Here is an 8,223-nt window from a genome sequence, read left to right on the forward strand (position 1 = left end):
CCCCCCAAAAACCTCCCGAGATCTCCCCTCGTCCATACCCTCTATTGACCCCCCCCCACCCTTAAAATACCCTGCGGGCTGTCCTGGGAACTGACCCCTAAGATCTCCCCTCGACCATGGCCACCATTAACCTCCTTTTGAAAGAACCCGATAGCTCTCCTGGTAAGTTAACCCTAAGAAATCACCGAGATCTCCCATTGACCCTCTTCAAAACACCCAATTCACGTTCAAACGCTTTTCCTCACTCCGTTAACAAAATAACCCTCCAATTAATGAATTATGACAAATTCCAACATCAATGTTTCAATTTCTTCCCAACCCTACTTGTCGCTTACTTCAATCACCTATTTGGANCTGACCCCCAAGATCTCCCCTCGACCATGGCCTCCATTAATCCCCTTTTGAAAGAACCCGATAGCTCTCCTGGTAAGTTAACCCTAAGAAATCACCGAGATCTCCCATTGACCCTCTTCAAAACACCCAATTCACGTTCAAACGCTTTTCTTCACTCCGTTAACAAAATAACCCTTCAATCAATGAATTATGACAAATTCCAACATCAATGTTTCAATTTCTTCCCAACCCTACTTGTCGCTCACTTCAATCACCTATTTGGAGCCAACTTCTGATAATAGCCGTTTTCGTAAATGCAGTCTTCGGCCTTATTAATTAGGGATTCGGTAGGAATTGATTGAGTAAATGTTAGGAATGATTGTTTATGCCGATTTTGGCCTAGTTAGCATGGGTTCAATTTTCCGGTATTATTTTCTTTGCGTCTACCGTCGCGTTTTCGGTTATTTTATAGAGATAGAAGTTTAGGTAGTTCATTTGATTTTTGGCTCTGTTTCTGGTTCTTTCTCTATTCTGCATTCATTGAGTCAATTAGGTTCTTTTTAATTTTTGTTGTCATTATCTATTTTTTTTTGTATTTCTCTCGCTCAAGATAAATCGTGTTTTTTGTGATTATTTTTATATTTCTTGATTGTAAAATTTGAAATGTCCTTTTCTGTAATATTAGAGATAATATAGACCTCTACATTTCAGCATTAGTTTTCGGTTTTCATATTTCTTTTTTGTAGAGAATAAGAACCCAGTGAACCATTTTATACTTGAACCTACCCCTTTCACCACAACCGACCCCCTGAGCGGCGCGAGTAACCTTTCACCTTTCCCTTGGGTTCTCCGCTGGGTTTTCGCTTGTTTCTGACTTCAACAAGAAAAAAGAGCGAGGTAATGTCCATTTTTGTCCCAACAAAAATTGGCCACGTTACAATCAATGTCAAATCCCATCGCACTAACTCTCTACTGTTCTTTTTGAGAACGAGATTTTGTCCAAAAAATTGTTTGAAACTTTCAAGAATACTAAAGATAAATGTATCCAATGGATCATAATAAAAATTAAAACTGGACTACAAGTTTTATGTCTTAAGTGTTAGCTGTGAGCTATCGCTTCTGTACATCAGCGTCCACGTTCACGTCATGTATACAAAAGTGCACATCCCCCGCAGTCCGGGGAATTCATCGTTGCAGAGTTGGAAAATCATTGCAGTGTATTGTAATTTTACATAGGTAAATCCTTATTTATTTTATCCAATGAGAATTCAAAAGTGAAAATTTAATTTGATGATACATATGACACTCGTATGTCCAACCATGGATAATCACATAATTACAGGCAACGGTTTCTCAGTTAATCGTGTTTCTCGTGTAAAGTCGCTGCGGAATGGACGAACGATTAGGAGCATTTAGGAACATTTGCATGGTTTGTCTTTGGGAGCATTTATCAATCTGGAATAAGAGCAATTCCACTTCAAATCCGAAATAAAAAAAGCGCGAGTTTTTGATAGAGTTCGCAATTTTTGCCGAAAAGAACTATATAAGACGATTTTACACGTGAATTTTTAAATCAATGGAAACTGAGTTATGAATTTTTGAAAATCTTGACTTTTTTAAAGTGACTTTTTAAAGTGAATTTTCAAATTTCTGTTCAACCGTTTCAGTTCTTACTAATTGATTACTGGGCCATAACACGGTCATACATATATATATTGCGAGGTATTTTTCCAATCACGTATGCGGGCGTCATACCTGTGGTCCTTCACGAACTTTGGTCACCCTGAATAGAACCTCTCCACCCGAAATAAGTACGAGAGGAACCAAAAAAATACTCAAAGGGCGCCAGTCTTTTTAACCCCCAAAGGACAAGGTCACGATGTTGAAGCACATTCCACGACCAGCTCAGAAAACCGCGGAGGCGTGTGGGAACGGGCGCAACAAAATGGTACACTCAACACCGTGTAAAACAAATGTAGTCTAACAACATAAAACGATTGATTGGAGTAATTTCCCCGACTCGGTAACACCGAGTTAACACCGCGTTAACACCCGAGGTTAACACCGTGTAAAACAAAATATATTTGAACCAAACGAGAACAAAATATAATAATAACGGGTCAATTCCTTGACTCGATATAATTCCAAAAGGAAAATACTAACTTAAATAAGAATAATAATCTTAACCAAAGTAGTTCAATGGCGTGGATGACGCCCGGATGCGAGGATCACCCAAACGCAACGACGACGTGAGAGTCACGCGAACAAATACCAAAATAAAATATAGTTCCAAAAAAAATCACAATGAAAAAAAATGAAACACCGATGTTCAGTAAATAGACAATTAATTAGGCCAAAGACCACTGAGTGCCGCGTCTGATCGTACGACTCAATTTAACCAAAACTCAAACGGTGCCCAAAATCGCGACCGGAGGCTGTTCGTTATAACCCACGACTTTAAGAGACTGAAGCCCAGCGAAGAGTGATTTCTCGGGCAATACATCGCCCCAAGGAAGGTCAATTTCTCTCCTACCCCCACACTAATCTACCGATGTCGCGCGGAGAATCCGTGTTAAAATTGTAATTTACAATGGCCATAATTCATAATTTACTGGTCCCAGGACGCTAGGACTTGCGCCTCGCAATCGGTGAACTGCTCCGCATTCATCGGCGAAGGAGCCAACATGATCCGATGCTCCCTCGATGCTACAGCATGAGTTTTTTATGTGGTGGCCTTGCGCCACAGAAACATCGGTGAGGTGGTGGGGGTCCACACCTAGAGGCCTGAGCTGCCTGCTGGCTTCCGTTCAGCGACTCCCGCGGGCTCGTTGGTGTGAGTCCCCAAGACTCGGTAGGTGTGTGCTCGTCGGTGTGCCACTTGTTGTCCGTAGCTCCTTCCCCGATGCTTCGCTCCACTCCCTTCGTCACGAAGGTCACGCATAACGCGCGATGAGCGCAATAGCGTTAAAATTGAGAGATAAAGAGAAACAAAAAAAATCAATGCGAGAAATTAAATATGAAAATGTGACCTTGGATGATCCGACTCCTCGCTGGGGTAATTTCCTACTTTCCCCTCATTTAATCGGCGGTCAGTTCAGGCGAGGAACAGTACATAATTTCCATCATGTTACAATATACACGGTGTCCCATCTGAAAAGATGCGGCTAAATATCTCTCCAGGGGGGCGGGTAACAAAAAAATGTTTGATACACAAATTATAGGGTTTCGAGGAGGACATCAGATGTAGTCATTATTTTGAGCTTTCAAACTCACACTTGCAAGCTGGAAGCACAAAGTACTTTTTTTCAAATAGCAACCGCATTTTTTACTCCAATGAAACTTGGTCATCTTGATGAGTTGTTTTCAAAAACCTCGTCATTCATTTGATTTCTTCTCATCTTACTCGAAAAATGCCATACAAAGATTTTTGGGCCAAATTGAAGATTCAGACTTTTTTAGCGTGACGCAGGATGCACTACGTGGAACGTGTACCGTTCTCGTTATGTTCGAGCAGCGGCTCGATACACTCCTCTAAACTCTCCCAAAACAAATAAAATATCGACAATTTCACTGGCTGAATTCATCGTGACGTTTTCAATGAAATAAGAAGTGATACTAACTTGATTCGGGTTGAATTGGCACCGATTAAAATGAAAGAATACTCAAAGGTCTAGGGAAATGTTTCATTTATTGTTTACATTTGATAATTCCGGTGTGTAAACAGATCAATGGAACAATTACACCAAGATGTGCCAAGGATGTTTGAATCTTGAATTCGACCACATAAATCGTTTTTGTGGCATTTTTCGAGTAAAATGAGATGAAATCAAATGATTGATGAGGTTTCTGAAAACAACCCATCAAGATGAACAAGCTTCATTCGGGTAAAAAATACGGTTGTCGTTTGAAAAAAAGCACTTTGTGCTTGCAGCTTGCAAGTGTGAGCTTCAAAGCTCAAAATAATGACAACGTCAGATATCCCTCTCAAAACCCTACAATTTTTATATCAAACATTTTTTTGTTACCCGCCCCCTTGAGAGATGTTTAGCCGCATCTTTTTAGATGGGATACCCTGTACATCTATATAGGGTGTCCCATTTGAATAAATGCGTCCAAATATCTCCTAAGGCGGGCAAGTAACAACAAAATGTTGAATACAAAAATTGTAGGGTTTCGAGGGGGTCATTCGATGTATTTATTATTTTAAGCTTTCAAGCTCATGCTTGCAAGCTGTAAGCACAAAGTGCTTTTTTTCAAAATGCGAACCGCATTTTTCAACCCAATCAAACTTGTTCACCTTAATGAGTGGTTTTCAGATACCTCATCATTCATGTAATTTCCTCTAATTTTACTCGAAAAATGCCACAAAAACGAGTTCTGTGGTCAAATTGAAGATACAGATGTTTGAAACGCAGCTAAAATCTCCATGGTGTTCACGGTCGACTACCTCGGCCATCTCCGAAAATCTCCGTGACCCTTCGGATCAACGGATACAGGTTAGCGCGGCACCCGGTAGAGAAAAACGAAAAGTAGACTCCATTCGTATTTCAACGAGTTCACATCAACTAAATAGTAGTCTCTCAACTAGTCCACAAGTATTAAGTAGAACTCAACGAGTAATTCAACGTGTAGTAATTCACCGAATAGTTATTAACGAGTATTAATCGACATTATTAAGAGTTCATATCGAGCAGTCGTTCAGTTGTGTTTCTGTATCGTTACGATAATGACATAGTCGGTTCAGTCAATTAGAATTCAAAATTTAATATCTTTGTCCAGTACATCACCATAATAATTAATTCAGTCCAGTAAAAATTTCAGTGAATCAACTCAGTTTATTTGAAAGTAAATATCAATAATTTTAAGATCATCAACAATTATATATATATATATATATTACCAAAGAGTGTAAATATTTTACTGACTAAAGTGGTTTGATCCCACAAATAAACTGTGATTTTTAAATCCTGCTAAACAGTGATTTTCCCAACATTTCCCTCCACATTTTCATCCCACATCCACCACTCTAAAACTAGTCATTCTCCAAACAGTGGTCCTTCGAGCCGGATAGTGGGTGAAAATGTGTGAAAAGTGTTGTGGAAAAATCAAACGGACGCCTCGTGTCGAATAAACTTTCGGGGTTCGCACGGGCAAATCAACGGACAGTGTTCCAGAACATTCGCTTTGTTTACACCCGCAAGGCAGTGATGCCAGATGGGAAATCCCACAGGTCTCCCACTCCTTCCTTAGTATCACTGCGCAGCCTTTAGGGCACAGAAAGTCTGGGGCTGCGTCCGAATCGTTTGAATTCGATCCGCAACGACGGTATGATGATACTCCGGTTACTTTGATGACTGTTGTGAAGGAGTTTGTGTTTAAAATGACGTAAATGAGTAAATGAATGATTAAATTTCCTAGAGTTTGAATATTGTAATGTTTAAATTCTTCCGGGATCACGAGGAGATTGTGTAACTTCACAAATGACTCAAACGGAAGGTCGATTTCACGAGGGTCAAACGGCACGAGGTTCATGAGGGGAAAAATCAAATTGTACGAGTCTCACGGGGGCCACGAGGAGAACATTAAATTTCAGGGGTCAAATATCGACAAGGGTCAAAAGTCGGGAAGGCTCACGAACGCCAGGAGGAAAAAATTTAATATCGCAAGGGTCAAACTTCGCGGAGCTCACAAGAGCTACAAGGGGAAAATCAAATTTCACTACGGTCAAACGTCGTGAGTGCTCACGAAGGCCACGAAGGGAACAAGGAGCACAAGGATCACAAGGGTCATGGAAGGAAAATTAGATTTTACAATGATCCAACTGTCACAAGAACAGTGGTATCAATGTTTGAGCGTTATTGAACTTTCTACGTTTATTATTTGGGGCCCTGAAAAGGGCCAGCCGGCTCTGAAAAGAACCATTTATGGAGTTTTGAAGAATCTGAAGAGGGCTAAAGAAAATTATGGATGAGTCAAAAGTTTCTTGATATTCTACAGAATCCTGGAAAGAACTGATACGTGAACCAGCACAGAAGATGTGGTTAAGATAAAAGTCGAATAAACTTTTATTTCTCACATAATATAACTATAAGGGCTTCGAATAGTTGACGTTGGAAAGGGGAAGAGTTATTGAAATTATCAGTCAACGCGCACTGTCAAGGCTAAGGGGTTGTGATGAAGCAAGTGAATGCGATGAGGCTGAGAATGAATTCTAGTATTTTATGACTTTTCTTTAGGATACAAATTATTCGAATTATATAATTTAAGATGCTCGGAATTTACTTGAAAGGTAGTACAGTCAACACTGTGACACTAGTTAGATGATCGTATCTGACAAATAGACTTAAGACAGTCAGTACCAAGTTTATCACGTTTCATGCTTTTTACGTCTGTCACCATAGAAAAAATGCGTTCTGCCTCAGCATTGGAATGTGGCAGGCAGAGAATGATTTTTGTGAGTTTAGTCAAATTGGGAAACTCCAATGAACCTGATAAATCTTTTGACATTGAAATCTTATACCAGAAATCATCAACGGAGAAGGGACGTGCACGTTCCTTCTCCCTTGAACTTAACACATCAGGCAATGCATGGCATTCAAAAGCTAGAGCCGTTTCGTCAAAATCATCGAAATGAGAAGCGAGTATATAAATTAATGACGATTCAATACGTTCATCAAAATCCCCTAGTGCTTCAACAGGAGTCAAGAATACCAAATTTTGAATTATAGGATGTGCGTGTGGAAAACGAGATTTCATCTCCAAAGTCGCAATTATGAACTGTAAACATCTGAGACGAAATTGCTCAGCGATACTCGCTGGAAAAGTTTGAACAAGAGCATTGCATTCAGGTCCAAGGGAAATTTCATTCAATGGAAGAAAATGATCAGGATGATCAATTCTTAAATGCGCCGTGAAAAGTTTATCCATCACATTTTTCTTCAAAAAATTTCAGGCAATATTACGAATTAGTCTCTGACTTTTGTCAGCTAATTTGTGTAATGTAAATCATTACTTCTGAATAGAGCATCCCATTTTGATAAATAAAAAAAAAATTTCTTTTTTTTCGTACTTCCAGATAAAAAATACTTCGGAGCCGTCAAGAAACTTATAGACCGGTTTTTCGAGAATTTTTCGTGTTTTCATTTTTTTTCTCTCTAGGGCCGCTCGATATTCGATCGAAATATTTTTTTTATGATAGAGGATGTCCTTATAGCATATGAAAAAAATACGCCATAATGGAAGAGCGAAGCAATGCACCGGAAAATTTTTTTTTTTTCAAAATTTTTGGGTTTTTCAGTTTTTATGGGAGATCCATCGGTTTTTCTAAAGAAATGAATCTGTGAACCATTATTCTTCGTTCATATATGATGACATAAGACTAAACCATCATGTAACGGAGAAAGAGTGCGCCAAAAAAAATTTTTCGTCGAAATTTTTACTGGAAGGGTAGATAGTTGAATTGAACATTATCATCATCGGAAGTTTGTTAAATTATAATCAAACAAATGACAGGAAGAAACAAACGGAATCAATTAATTGATTTATCATCATCAGTCGGTTCCAAGGCTTTAATTCTAGAAAAAAACCTCAATTTCTCGATTGATTTTTTATCACCATACGATTCTGTGTGGATGGATTACCGAGCTCCTATCTTATTCTATTCTTGCAATAAGGTAAGGAATTTCCACGTTGATTATATAGAAATGATCTTTATTCTCGGAATTGATAACTTCGGATTGCATAGAATACCGCAGAGTGATAGATGTGCGAATCCAATGCGGGCTCCTGGTGAGAAGGGACACCTCGGTTATAATTTACGTCTGATTTCCTTGACACTTCACGAGAAATTTCCTTTTTTATCATTGTCTGCGAAAATCTATGGTCAACGCC

The sequence above is a fragment of the Diachasma alloeum genome, unplaced genomic scaffold (genome assembly GCF_001412515.2).
Source record: "Diachasma alloeum isolate Michigan unplaced genomic scaffold, Dall2.0 Dall_scaffold_00658, whole genome shotgun sequence".
Taxonomy (NCBI): Eukaryota; Metazoa; Arthropoda; class Insecta; order Hymenoptera; family Braconidae; genus Diachasma; species Diachasma alloeum.